The following is a 16,292-nucleotide window of genomic DNA, read 5'->3' on the forward strand; positions in this document are numbered from 1 at the left end:
GAAGAGAATTTGAATTCCCACTCAATTCAATTCATTTAGAAATGCCTAGAAGTAAAAATAATGAAACCAAATAAAAGTTATACTGGAAAAACTACCATAATATTATATACTACATCTAAACATTACATGTACAAAATATTATAGCTAATATTTCTTTTGACAATGTACCCACCCATGCATTTTAACACACCTTTCCAACTATAGAATCCAGTTTACTGTCCCTGTTTAAATATGAAAAGTAAAGCCACCCAAGTGTACCAGACACTACTTCAATAGCAGCCTGTTAAAGCTACTTGTAGCCGTCTGTGGCAGATTAGATCTTAGACCACTTAATGTCAGAACTGTTATAATAAACACTGAGAATGAACAGATAGCAAAACCTGAAGACTCCATTCCTTTGTCTTATTTGAAATGACACTCCTCATTCAAATACCTGAGAAGTTTGAGTTATTGGATAAAACAAATATCCCTGTCACCTCTCAGACTCTGCTGTTGCCAGGAATCAGCCTGAATGACTTAGTCAAAATAGATAATTTAGCCCATCAGTTTAAATGACTGAGGGTTCCATCTACAATGGCTGGGGGGGGGGGAGAGTTAAGATCTAATAACTCCCTATCCTCACTCCTACCTCCTTAACATCTCATCCTACACCTCACACCCAGTTCTCTTTGTCCACCATCAGAAACTGTAGACCCTTTTGCAAACCCACTGTCTATGTTGTGGATAGTAATTGAATCCACCATTTCTGTATATTGTGACAAAACTATAAATGTCTTAATAGCAGCTATTTGGTTTAAGGCTGTATATTGTTTGTATTGGGATCTGTTAATACTGTTCTCCCCCTTAAAGGAGAAGTATTGGAACCCTGCAGGAACACTATAAGCCCATATGGTAAAAACTGGAACACCTCCAATCAGCAGTGCTAGAAGGGAAGACACATGAACAACATGAAAAAAACAAGGGAAGAAAAAATAAGTGCCCCAAACAAACAAGATACAACATTATTACAGTCCATGGCCAGCACAGCCGAAGAAATTACAGAGGAGTAGTTCAGGGTGTACATAATTAAAATGTCCTGTGAATTAAAGGATGATATGAGAGAATACAGGCAGCAAAAGATCATTTTGATAAAGAGCCACATAAGCAAATACAGGAAGCAAAAGATTACTTCAATAAGGAAATTAAAAAAAAAACAGTCCTTGAAATGAAGGAAACAAAAACCAAAAATTCAATAGAAACCATTCGCCAACAGATTAGATCACTTGGAAGATAGAACCTCAGACGAAGAGAAAATATATAATCTTGAAAGTAAAGTCGACCACACAGGGAAGATGGTAAGTAACCATGAGCAGAACATTCAAGAATTATGGGATAACATAACAAGACCAAATTAAATGACAGAGTCACTCTTAGAGGCAATCAGAAGAGTACAATAAAATGTGTTATGTAGGATTTCAAGAGAAAGAAGCAGCGAAGCCAAAGAAGCCAGATGAAATCCATAGTAAATGTGTTATTTTCTAATGATGAACTTGGCCCATCAGCTATTGTGTGGAAAGGATATTCACTTTCCTCCACAGTAACGTGGATGAAGACCAGCTTTTCTACCAAAATTACATTATATATTGGGTCAGTTATACACAAGAGGAATATCAAAGTGAAATTTGTGGGGACCTCCTAAGGGTTCAGGAAATATTTTGTAGATAATTCTAGTGTCTAACAGGCCTCCCTGAGATGTAAGGACATAAAAAGCAAGATGATCTACAGAGTTGGATGAAGTTGGAGGACAGATACATGGAGTTGCATGTGGTACATAATTACCCAGGCTGGTTGTGATTAAGCTGCCTAGAGAACGCAAGAGCTATTTCACTTGTTAGATTTTTTTTTTTTTCATACTGCCTTAGAATCACTTTCGTCTAAGATCCATTTGGGAAAACAAGATGAATCTGGAGGACACCATGTTAAGTGAAAAAAGCCAAAAGACAAATAGCACATGATCCCACTTATACACAGAATCTTAAAAAGCTGAACTCACAGCAGCAGAGAATAGAATGGTTACCAGGGAGGGAAGAGTGTGTTGGGAAGATGTTCAAAGATTGAAAAATCAGAAGGAATAAATTCAAAATTGGATAGCGTGATAACTATAGTCAATGTGTTGTATTCTTGAAAAGGTCAATTAAATTCGAACCATGCAATTGTTTATTCTTCTTCACACCTTTGTGATCTCATGCCCGTTAGTAATTGGTGTTAGCCTCATACATTGCTGGTGGGACTGCAAATTGGTGCAGCCAATATGGAAATCAATATGGAGATTCCTTGGAAATCTGGGTTTGCAACCACCATTTGACCCAGCTATCCCTCTCCTTGGTCTATACCAAAAAGACTTAAAAACAGCTTACTACAGGGACACAGCCATATCAATGTTTATAGCAGCACAATTCACAATAGCTAAACTATGGAGCCAACCTAGATGCCTTTCAGTGGATGAATGGGTAAAAAAAAAAAATGTGGCATATATACACAAAGGAATTTTACTCATCAATAAAATAAAATCATGGCATTTGCGGGTAAATGGATGGCACTGGAGAAGATAATGCTAAGTGAAGGTATCCAATCCCAAAAAAACAAATGCCGAATGTTTTCTCTGATATAAGGAGGCTGACCCAGAGCAGGATAGGGAGGGGAAGCATGGGAGGAATAGATGAATTCTAGATAGAGCAGAGGGGTGGGAGAGAAAGGGAGGGGGCAGGGGATTAGCAAGGATGGCGGAATGTGATGGACATCATCATCCAAAGTTCATGTATGAAGACACGAATTGGTGTCAACATACTTTATATACAACCTGAGATGAAAAATTGTGCTGTATATGTGTAATAAGAATTGTAATGCATTCCACTGTCATTTATTTTTTTTTAAAAAAAAAATCAATAAAAAAGTAAAGAATTACAAAGAAGTAATTAATTACAAAGAAGTAATTGGTGTTAGCATTTTGAAGTGTGCCTTTCCATACCTTCTCCACACATTATTTTTCTTGACTTTTAAATAAAATTACAAGATATATACTATGTATATATCATTTTTGTACTGGTTAACAATTAAGCTATTTTAGGTTATATACCAGTACAAGCAATGCTGCATTAACATACTTGGACATATATACATGTTTTTAATTTTAAAGCATAAATTAAAATATAATTTTTTATTCAAGGAGTATGTGCATTTCCTATTCCTAACTGAACTCCCCCCTCAACCATCACAAAATTCTCAACTAACCATTGCCAATAAAATTCTAATTTGGAGACATAAAGTGATATAAGAAACAACTATGACCAGAAGGAGTCTGATTAGACCCTTATATAAAGGTCTTTGTTGCATCCTGGTACAAAGTGAATTTAAATCACAAATTCTATTCTCAAACACTTAGAAGTGGCAATTCTTCACACAGCCCTTCCTTCTGTTTTGATGAGTTGCATCCCATAGAACTATTGGTATCGCCCAGACTTGTTCCATCACTTTTGAGGCCATCCAAACATGCCAGTGTAAAAGGCCAAACTTAGGCTGACAGCTGGTGATCTGACTACAGTTAAATTTCCTAGTTCTAGCAAGAGACATGGTAAGGTCTCTATTCCTACACTTGGTCTCAATTTTCCATATAAAACTTCAGAATCTTGTGAAGGTGGGGACATGGCCGGGCATTTCATTCACTCTGGACTCCACTGGTGCACTTGGGGGACTTGACATCGCCTGTGGCGATGACAAGCATAGACTGAGAGTGAGGCCAGGCTAAGAGACTGATATGGAGGCAACTCTGCTGTAGTCAGAGCCCTTGGGAGAGAGGGACATGCATAAAGCATTTCTATTGCTGAGCAAATCAGCCATGACTTACCGTGCAGATCTGCAGGCAAATGAATAAAGCTGAGCTTGAGAGAGACACTGGGCTTACAAATGCCTCTGCCATGTCACACAAGCCAAGATTGGCACCTCAAGAAGAGTGGTTCATCTCTAACAGATTGTTCACGTTTTTCTTAAGAAAATGAGAATTTAGGAGGAGATTCAATCATAAATTATTCATTTGGGGCTTTTTTCATTTCATTTCAGAACATTCTTCTGGTCATTTCTTAAGCGAATTTCTCCCTGGTCCCATCATTTACCAGTGCAGACAATTCTCTGGGAAGGAGTCAGATCTTAAGCAGAGAGCTATGGGGTTCCCCCTCCTTAGAAGCCTCTCTGCTCCTCCTCACTTGCTGCCCCTTTATAGACCAGTAATATCTTCAGCCCAGTTAAGGTTGTGAAGGTTCCCGTGTTAATATTTGAGAACTAAAGCCATCTTCACATAAAATTTGTAAGAACAAGTATTTTTCTTTCGTGACTGCCAAACCTCAAACATAGCAAGGTTTTCCTCTATGAAACGGCTGGATGTTTTATATGTTATATTTATGTCCCACTGTAAACTATTCATTGGTTTATAGACCTTGGGGCCTCTAGGAAGCACCACAAATCCTTATTACACTCCTTGGTATTAAATTTGGTGTTAGGATCTCTGATTTATCTGTCAGGCTAACTCACACATAAACAGACATCTCTCTTAAACTATTTCAAATTCAAGATCCCCAAAAGTAGTTCATGCCAAAGCTCTAGCCTTGAAGTTTATTACCCCTACATTATTGACAATAGTTAAGATGATAAAGAAATGTTTTAGCTACTTGTTTTGTTGAGTCAGCCTCTGTCTCTCCCTCTCTACATAATAATAATAATAATAATAATATAATAATAAGTACACAAACCAGAAAATTATAATTTGGTTTGGGAATCCTTCCAAAGACAAGTGTATGTCTTCTATCTGAAGATGGTAATCTTCAAATGAAAAAATGAATCAGTCAACAAGAAGTGACTGAAGTCCAACAAACAAAGCAATATATCGTGATCATATAATGCATGCAGACAGACTCGGCCCAAGGACATTCCTCTTGGTAAGTTCCCGTACTTTCCAGGAATACAAATACTTTTTAAAAATTTGCATGTTACTTTGTGTTGTGATTTTTACAACTGCTATATAAAATTGTTCTGATAGAAATTTGTATGCAAAAAAATGTTTGGCTATCTTTTTATCAATCATTTGGCTATCTTTTCAGAGAATCTTATTACGTGAGGGTTAATCTAAAATTTCCCGAAGTTGTCACCTGCCTAGCTATGCTCCTTTTAGTCACCTTGGACACCAAAGTACTGCCCTCTATAAAATTACAGAAGAAACAGTTTTCTGTAATTTTCAAAGTTCTATAATCCATAGGCAGATAATAAGAACTATGAACTACTGAAAACATTTATAAATATGAAATTTATATTATATGTGCAAAAAAAATCATAATTAACTTAATTCGTCCCTCATGCAACTTAGTAATACCTTACTATGTGTCTTATGTAAAAACCACAACACTGGATAATAAGGAGACAAAAGAATATGTCTGTCCTGGCCTGTGCCCTCCAGGATCTTCCATATCGACTTGCCCTTTTTTCCTCCTTTATATGAACTAAATGGTCTTTAATTTTAAAATAGCAAAAAAAAAATTTGAATGATAGTTTTCGTATCAAGATCCTCAGTCACATGATTAATTCTCATGTTCAAGAATGAAAGAATGGTAGCCAGGAGAAACAAACCACACTTACTTGGACAAATATATACCTGACCTGTGTGTGGGGTTGTCTAGATCCCAACCACAGAGATACTTCGAAAAACCAAGATAACATATTTGAAAAAGCTTGACAGGTGTTAATCTTTACTCTTGGTTGGATCTGAAGAGTATTTTGAAATGATACTAAATGTGACAATGCAAGGAAAGAATCTAATAAAATTTTATTCTTCAAAGAATCAAAGTTATGAATTTTGCAAGTTAAGAACATTTTAAAAGGACACTTAAATGAAAAATATTAATAGCCTTACCTTTCTGCTTTTATTCCCCCCTGAAAAATCATTTTAAACAAGATCTATAACATTCTTTGTGAAGTAAATTAGGGATTCCCTTTTAAATTTTTGAAAATATGAGTTCAATTATTAAAATATTACAGCAGGATATTTTAACAGGTGAAGTTAAAATACAATTTAAAGAGGAGATTATAATTTACTTTATATGCTTATGGGACTTCCAAGGGCTTTGAATTTTATAGATTTGTAGAATTGTATCCCTTGACATCTTATAAAAAGATAACTGAAAAATAATACAGTTCAGTGGATTTGAAAATGCCTACACAACAGTTCCAAAAGAGTATTGGTTAGTAGGTCAATTTCAAACTAAAGAGTGGTTGTTAATTTTATGTTAAAGGAATATGTCCTTGGTTCTGTTCCAGTTCAAATATTAAGAGTGACTTGCTTGAGGATATAGATGATCTGCTTATGAAATCCACAGATAACAGAGCTGATGCAGAAAGCAGCTCTGCTGGTTGATCAGGTGAAGAGTCGGTTGGTTTCAATGGGGTGGAACGATGGATTGTATTACATGAAAATAAATGGGATAAGTTTAAAATTCTGGCATATGAACTTATACCAATGCATGAGTATAGGAGAGAGCTAGAACAGCGAGACTATGGTATGCTATCATAATAACAATTCCCATTTGAAAGCACATGTGGGTAGAAACCACAGGTATATTGAATGCCTTAAGCTCCTAAACATAGACATTAAAGACACACAGTATCATTGTTCCTATTGTACAGCGGTAAGGAGACATAAAATAATCTCCCCTATCTCCTGTAGAGTGCAAGAGGTAAATCTTGGATTTGAACCCATTGTAGATTTTCTGGAAAGTCTTGCTCTTCCCAGTCTGTCAAGCACACAGGGCAATAAGGACAATGTAATAACTAATGCAAACTTGGGTTAAATGAAAATATGCTGCTGAAACCATGGAGATACTGGTCTTTTTCCACTATATACTGATCAGATCATTGGTGGAAACCTAATGAAAAGAGTGACACATGCACTTAACATTCAAAGCAAAGAAAAATAGGAGGATGTTCATACAATGAAATGCTAACCAGCAGTCATAAGGGACACTTGCAATGACATGAACATGTCACAAAAAAAGTCACATTGAGCAAAAAAAACAAAAACACAAAGAGCACATGCTGTTTGATTCCATTAATATGAAGTTCACAAAAAAGCAAAAGGAGTCTGTTAATGAAAATCAGCACAGCATTTCCTCTGAGAGCACTGTCTGGACAGGAACATAGGAAATTCTCCAAGATGATAAAAATATGTTTTCTTTGGATTGGGATGGTGGTTACAGAAAGGTACACCATTCTCAAACTGTTCATTCCCAAGATCAGTGCATTCTATTATTTGGAAAGTATACCTCAATTCAAAGAAGTAGTAGTGCATATAAACTAAAGATCATGGATACAAACAGTGATGTATCACCATGGGTGTTTTTCACCATAGGAAATATACAGTCTAGGAAATATTACTTGCAAACAGTTATAAACAAAAGGCCCAGGAAAAGGGAAAATAATGAGACAGGATATCTGTTAAAAATGATGTCATTCCATGATAAAGTGTCTTCTAAGTCAGGCATGGTGGTGCATGCCTATAATCCCAGTAGTTTAGGAGGCTGAGGCAGGAGGAGCAAGAGTTCAGAGCCAACCTCAGCAACTTAGTAAGGCCCTGAGCAACTCAGCAAGATCCTGTCTCTAAAATATAAAAAGGGCTGGGATATGGCTTCAGTAGTTAAGTGCCCCCGGGTTCAATCCTTGATACGGATAGGGAAAAAAAGTCTTTTAATGAGTACTTTAAGTACTTTTTTGGAAGTAAAATGAGGACTAATAAGTAGAAATTTGACCACATTTAAGAAAGAATTTCCATAGTTAGAGCAGTCCAACTGTGGAATTATCAGCCAGGCATGGTTTGCACCTATAGTCTCAGTTACTTGGGAAGCTGAGGGAGGAAGATCGCTTGAGCCCAAGAGTTTAAGACCATCCTGGGCAAAATAGTGAAACCCCTTCTCAAAAATAAACAAGAAAACAAATGTCAAATTATCTGACAGTGGACTCTTAAGTTCTCTACTGCTCAAGGTGCCAGGTAAAGCAAAACATGCTCCTTCTGACAGGTTTGTGGAGGACACTTGGTACCTAATACAATGAGTGCTTCATTCTAAGGTTTCATGCACTTACATTCTGAGACATACCTGGAGCCTGCATGGATGAGCTCACATCCTAGATAGCATCCAAATTCTTTACCTCCTTCCCAGTATATTCTTAACTCCAAGGACACACAAATCCATGTGCCAGCGATCAGCTTAAGCAACATCCACCCAACCCCCTCCACTCCAACCCCACCACCTGCTCTTGTTTCAGATTCTGAGAACAGTGGTAAAATACCCTAACACTTTCAGGTTCAGGCAACTCCATAATCCTTGTGAAACTGTGTTCATGAATTTGACATCATTTGAGACACTGTCATACATTTAGCATGTTCTAGACACTGGAGAAACATAGGAGGAAAAAAAAAGACAACAGTCCCCATCTTGGTGTAATCTACATTCTAGCGGCTTGGGACAGGAACTTCTGTCCTTCAGTCTTACCCTCTCCTATTTAACAGCTGGATACGTAGTGGGTAATGAACTGACTTGATGTAAGAAATGCTCATAGTGTGAATATTTAAGAGCCTCAGGGGAAGACGAGACCTACCCAAGACTTAGACATGGTATTTTGCTACTCAACCCAGGAAAAAATCTGTTCGATGTCAGAGGGTTGACAAAAATGCTCATTTTCACCATGTTTCTACACTTGATAATAAACCAACGCATTGTGGTTCAACGGGTTTACTCTGAATTCACAATTAGGTTAATGCTATGCCCCAGAGGGACTCCATGCGCCTTAGCAGAGCTTAACAAAATTGACTTCAATAAAATAAAAGGAGCAATGTTACTGAGCTATAGCCAATAAATCACAGAGTCTATTAGTTGACATGAATTTATAATTTCAGGCACAGGGATAAAATCATTCACAATGGATACTTTAAATTGGGTGAGAAGTCCAGATACCAAATTCCAAATGCAACAAATCCTTCCAGAATAAAAGCAAAGTGGAAAAAAAAAAAGTCTCTGCAGAAATATATTTGGGGGAGTTGCCTTTAACCTTACTTGATTCGTCAATATAAAGATGTTTAAGGGCACACCAATTCAAGAAGTTAAATTGGTTGCAGTCACATTTTAAGACTTTCTGGAATATTAACCCTAAATTTAACAGTCTCAAAAGAAAAACTGGATGTTTGCTCCACAAATATCAGAAGTGAGGAGTTCCAAAGGGAATTATATGTAAATGATGCATATGAGGATCAGAATCATCAATTCTCCTGGTTACTCTGTTTGTCCTTTCATCCCATGTATAATCCATCTTTCTCTGGTCTCCGTCTGTACACACTCTTATACGGTCTACAGTTACTGCCTGCCACAAGGAGTCAGGTGAATTTTTCTTCAGAAAAACATAAAAACACATTTCCTCAAAGGTACAAAGTCATAAAGGGAGTAGTGGGTGGATGTGTTCCTATGTGTCTGCACACATGCAAATCAGCACACTCACACATTTGGGAGAATGTGGAGGAGGAAGAGTAAAATCCTGCAGAAAATTCCAGCTCTAAAGGTAATTCTAGTGAGTCAAGGGCTACAATGATGCACAGCACACACTGGTCACTCACAGAAAGGGAAATGTTGAGGTAGGGGTGGGGACTGCAGCAGAAAGCTTTAAGGTATGTCGGATAATCCCTGTCTACTGGATATTTAGGAAATCTCACATCTGGGTAATGTATTAAAGCCTAGCCAAATGTTTCAACTAAACCTCACAGCTCAGGTACGGTGATACCAGAAAGGTGTTAACACTGCTTCTTGGAAGTAGGCACAAGAAATAACTTTATTCACCTTTGGCAGCTTTTCCTAAGTTAACCTGTATCCTTGAGTCACCCTGTATTATTCCAAATGACTCCAAGAAAGTGAAATGGCCAGAAAGAGCTGTCAACTAGCCTCACGGGTTTACCCTTGGGAAACTAATATTCTAATAAAATGGCAGTATCACTCACTGACCAGTTCCAGTATAAGCATTAGAGGTTTTTTTTTTTTTTTGAGAGAGAATTTTAATATTTATTTTTTAGTTATCAGCGGACACAACATCTTTGTTTTTTTGTATGTGGTGCTGAGGATTGAACCCGGGCCGCACGCATGCCTGGCGAGCGCACTACCGCTTGAGCCACATCCCCAGCCCAGCATTAGAGTTTTTTAAATTGAGGGAAATGTTTAAATAGAAAGTGGGCAAAAAAAAAGTATATTTTATTTATTTATACATACACAAAGACATGATAGAAAATGTGAAGATAGATCAATACTTCCAAAGAATAAGAAACAGTTAAATAGGGCAGAAAAGGCAACCAATTAAAACTTTTAACTGAGTAAGTCGTTTTTCCAGAGAAGGGCAAAAAAAGAAAAAAAATCGCTGTCACAGTTAACAATGACTTTTCACATTCTAAAAAAGAGCTTTAATATAACTTGACACACACCTGAATGTCATATGTAAGGCACTGTGCTAGGTGTCATTAGGATGGATAAAAAGGTTTTAAACATAAAGAATGCCTTGGAGGATTTTACAATATGGCAGGGAAAATTAGGCACATGGAGAGATGCCACATTACGAGGGCACACTGACCCTGAAAGTTCAGTCACGAACCAACTCTTTAAAGCGCGGACAATTGCGCGTGGAGTGAAGGAAATAATGCACTACTTTCCATAGGAGTTTTCTGACTGGAAAATTCAGGCTTTAAGAGGGAACAAAAGACAAATTGTAAATTTATATTTGCAATCAATTGAAAATGTAAATTATTAGTTACAACTACCAAACTCTAATCCTATGTAACTTGGTAATTTTCTTTAGAATGCAGATGAATGGATTGGGTTTTCTCTTTCCAGTTGGTAGTTGTATGCTGATTAAGTGTATTACAGGACCAATTAGTACAATTCCAAGGATGATGGATTACAAAATATTAAAAAATGGATTTTATTTTAGATAATGATTTTTCCTTACCATATTACACCTGGTAAGTTTCTCTTTTCCATACTCACAAGCAAAAAGTATAAAGTTCCCCCCTAAAGTTTCCACAATGGAATAAACCAAAGAATTTACTTCCCCAAATGTCCAGCCTGTAGTGACAAATGGAGGGAGGAGAGAGGATGCCAGGTGGCTGGTCCCATCTGACCGCAGATGAATAAGAAGTCAGCTTGCTCTTAAGAAAAAGACACTGAGGGTCTGGCTTAGAAACAGTGAGAACCTACATCAGTGGGGTTATTTCCTAATAGCAAGACTTGGGAAGTTTCTTACCCCATGTTTATTGACCCCCGCTGCCTGGGTTCTACTGCCGAAATGCTACACATCCACACATCCACAAGAGAAAACAGGTATATGGTAAGGTGAAAGCTGCCATTGAGTGTGTCTCACCCCTGTAGAGCTGAGATCTGATGTGAATGTGTTTGGAGTGTATGTATTTAAAACTGACATTCTCCTTTTGTAAAATAAACAGTTTTGGAATTAATGCAGTGAGATAAGGAAAATATTGAGTTGTGTTGGTATAATATTAGCTATATATAGTTCTCTAGGGACTTATTTTTAGTTAGGCAGCTTTATTTGTAAACAGGGAACATTTTTACCCAATATTATTCATATGCCCGGAATGCGATACTCAAGTGATCACAAGAGCACCACTTGTCCCCATGAGAGCATTGTGAAAATAAGAAAAATGAGATTCTTACTCAGAACACTTTGTGCCCTTTTCTAAAAACATGGTAATGAATTAATTTTGCTAGAACATCTACCAGGAAATTCTCCTTATTATGCATCAACATTTAGGATACAAATGGCGGTGGTGCCATCGTATGTGTGTGGCACAAACTACCCATTTAAGCCACAGTCATGTATGTGTTAGAAATTAGAACCGAGTTTCTAGATCCCTCCATGGTCAGCCTCAGAAGTCCCAGCACCAAGAACTCAGTCATGATCCTTCCTCACATTTTCAATTTGAGTCAAAACTAATTGTTTGATCAAGTTCTTATCGATTCAATTAATAAATACTACAGAGGACATATGGGATTCCTAATTTTGTTTTAACATTAACTGGACTGATGAAGAGCAAAAGGGAAATAAAGAAGAAAGCTGGCACATTAAGCCAGCCAAGATGGTGGTGATTGCTTTGGAGAGAGGGGGGTAAGTAGACGTGCCCCTTTTACTAAGATGGTACCAAAGCCAGAGGGAAGCTCCTGTCTCTCCATAAACCGAAGCCAAAGCCAAAGATATGAAGGCCAAGAAGGCAGTGTTGAAAGTCATCCCCAGCTACAAAAAGGAAGGTCCTCCCTGCAGTTCAAGACATTGCAGCTCCAGAGGCAGCCCAAGTATCCTCAGAGGAGCTGCCTCACAAGAAACAAACTTGACCACTATGCCATCATCAAGTCCCCCAGACCACTGAGCCAGCCATGACTAGTATTGAAGACAACAACACACTTGTGTTTGTAAGGGTAAAATTTCTAAGCCGATTCTAAGCCACAAAGCCTGAGTTAAAGTGTAAAAGACCGGGCATTGTAAAGTTTCCAAGCTGCAGTGCCCGAGTTAAAAAGCGAAGGACCAGGTATTGTTAAAATCCTCTGTTAGGACAATTCCCGAACTGCCCAGTAAATATTCCCACTGACTCCCTGGTTGTCTAATAACCTGGGACTCTGTGTAGTTTGTCACATAGTCCTTTAGGCCCTAAAACCAATCAGTTTGAATGTGTACCCCGCTTAGAAGTGACCAATCACCCCTGCCCAGCCTGTTCCCGCCAAGGAATGTACTAATCATGTCTCAGAGTTGTTGTTCAATTTTCCCACGCCTCATGACGATTCTGATGTATGCAAAGCCCCCCGCCCTCCCCAAAAAGTGTACTTAAGCTCTGCTTGACCTCTGCTCTGGGCTCTGGGATGCTCTCGATTTTTGAGCGAGCCTGCCTGGGGTCTCATCGCGCTGAATTGGATCCTCAATAAACCCCTCCTGCCTGTTGCATGAAGCCAGTCTCTTGTGGTCTCTTCCTCCGATGCTTCGCCGGACCCTTACGTGTTCATTGTGCACATCAAGGTCAGCAAACACCAGATCAGAGAGGCTGTGAAGAAGATCTATGACGTGCATGTGGCCAAAGTCAACACCCTGACCAGGCCTGATGGAGAAAAGGCAGATGTTCACCTACTTCCTAATTATGACACTTTGGACATTGTCAATAAACTGGGATCATATAAACACATTCCAGCTGGCTAACTCTAAATATACATTTTTTTCAACAGAAAGAAAAAGTTGGACTTGCCCAATGGGTTCCTTTACTCACACTATTACTTCTTCCCATGGCATTTTCCCTTCTACTCTGAAAGCGACTGCTCCCCAAAACCCACAATTGTTTCCTTGTCAGTTGTGATAGACGTTGGAGACCTCAGAGCTGCATAAGACTAGAGAAGGACAGATAAAAAGACAGATGCCTCAACTGATTGCAAATACCACTAGATAAAACCTGCATTTCTAAGCTGACTTCATAAATACTTGGGAAAAGATAACTTGTGGAAAGATATGAACTGAACCAAAATGTGTATGTGCTAAGAGCCACAGCCAAGTAATATGATGCATGGCATTTTTGGTTGAAAGGTGACACCAGCAAGCCATTGAGATGATATGATTGTGTTAAGATTTACATTCATATGGATATCGGACTCCTGCTGTCCACCTCGGCCTGCTACGGGACTCCTGGAGAGTTCCCATTGGTTGGGGAAGTGCGGTAGGAGGGATTTCCAGAGGAGGAACCTCCTCTTGGGATCCAGGAGAATGCAGCTTGCGACGATGGGCAAGCTTCCCGGGCACGTACGGGCATTGGCGGCAGTTTCAAAAACTAAAGTTTGTTCCTGCTTGAGTGGCTCATGATTTTGTGCCTAGCCAGACTGCGGCATGTATGAAATAAAAGTCTAGTTAAATAAGATAGTATCTTATAAAAGATATTAGATTTTAGAATTAGGTTTCATCTTTCTCTGAAATGTTTATTGAAAATGAGTGAACAAATACATGAATAAGTGAATGGGTGAACAAGTGAGGACATGCTAATACTAAACCATAAAGGAGTTGACTTTGTAACTTTAAAGTTGTAATAATCAGTTCCCACGGATTGCTTCCAAGTTGATCCAGGTAACCAGAAGAGCCAACAACAGAATGAACAGGCAACAAATCTCTGCCTGACAAACACCTAATTACAACCAGATTACAATCACCTTGGCCATGTCACAGAAACACTGTGATGTAAGAAAAATCAGTTCTTACTAAAGGAAACATGTGATCCAGGTTCATTTTGAAAAGTATAAATTATGTAAATGTTACTACAAAATAAAAGAATTCAAACAGAAAAGAAACTGGTCTCTTGCATAAAATTTTGGAAATCCAAAATTGGGTTTCCAAAATTTTATGGTTTTATGGTTGAGATAATGAGGTGTCCCCCATTTTTATGGCTTATCAATTACCAGAAAGCTTCTAGTTTTCTGCTGCTTATACTTAAACTAAGGCTTTTATTCTCATTGTCTAAGATAGTGACTGGATCTCATATCAATGTTGCAGGAAGAAGGATGTCTTTAATCAGCTTTGTATTGTTGTAACCAAAAAAGCTTGTAAGAACTTGGAGGAAGAAAAGTTTATTTTTGGTTCACCATTTCAGAGGTTCAGTTCATGATCTGCCAACACCATTGTTCTGGGCCCCAGGTGAGGCAGAATATCATGCAGAAGGGAGTGGCAGAGGAAAGCTACTCAAGACATGACAGCCAGGAAGCACAGAGACCTCTGCTCACCAAGGACCAAACAAACTCCAAAGTCATCCAGGCACACCCTACCTGCCTACAGTAACAGTGACCCCCCCAGGGAATCTGTCAGGGGATCCATCCACTGATTAGGTTACAACTCTCATACTCTACACTTCACCTCTGAAAACTCTTGCATTGTTTCATACATGAGCATTTGGGGAACACCAAGGGAAAAGACGAAGAAAGTAAGACTCCTAAAGCACAAGAAGTAAAATCAAGAATCAATAAATGGGATGGAATCAAACTGAAAAGCTTCCTCACAAAGGAAACTATCAAAAATGTGAAGAGAGCCTAGAGAATGGGAGAAAATCTTTGCCACCTGCACCTCAGAGCATTAATCTCTGATATATAATTCTTCAGATATCCTAACACCAAGAAAAAAATAACCCAATCAATAAATGGACAAAGGAACTGAACAGGCACTTCAAAGAAATGCAATGGGTCAACAAGTATATGAAAAAATGTTCAACATCTCTAGCAATTAGAGAAATGCAAATTAGAACTACCCTGGGAATCCTCCTAACTCCAGTCAGAATGGCAAGTATCAAGAATACAAGTAACAATAAATGTTGGCGAGGATGTGGGGGAAAAGGTTCACTCATACATTACTGGAGGACTGCAAATTGGTGCAACCTCTATGGAAAGAGGTATGGAGATTTCTCAGAATACTTGGAATGAAACCACCATTTGACCTAGTTATCCCACTTCTCAGCATATAACCAAAGAATTTAAAATCAGCATAGTATAGTGAATCAGCCACAATGTTTATAGCAGCCCAATTCACAATAGCCAAGTTATGAAACCAACTTGGGTACCCTTGCACAGATGAATGGATAAAGAAAATATGCTATATACACACAATGGAATATTACTTCATAAAGAATGAAATTATGGCATTTGCTGGTAAATGAATGGAGCTTGAGACTATCATGCTAAGCAAAATAAGCCAATCCCAAAAAACCAAAGGCTGAATGTTCTCTGATATATGAATGCTAACCCATAATAAGGGGAGGGAAGGAAAAATAGAAGTTCATTGGATTAGATAAAGGGGAATGAAAGGAAAACAGTAAATGAATTGGACATAGCTTCCCTGTGTTCATATATGAATACATCAATATAACTCCATCATGTACAACCACAAAAATGGGGAGTTACACTCCATGTGTGTGAAATATGTCAAAATGAAGCCAGATTTAAAGTTAGGTAGTCAGTGTAGTTAGGTAAATCGGGTCTAATACCGAGTGAAATCTAAAATGGAGGCCATGCTGGGAATGACTCAGAAAAAACACAGGACAACTCATGGAATGTTAATGAAGTCCCCGGAAAGGCCCTAGGCCAAAGTCCACCCTATAACAGCCCCCAACAGATTTGGAGATAGCCCATCCCAAAGAAGTGATAATGAAGTCCTTCCTGCCCAGA

Source organism: Spermophilus citellus (genome assembly GCF_964194105.1).
Source record: "Spermophilus citellus genome assembly, chromosome: 12".
NCBI lineage: Eukaryota > Metazoa > Chordata > Mammalia > Rodentia > Sciuridae > Spermophilus > Spermophilus citellus.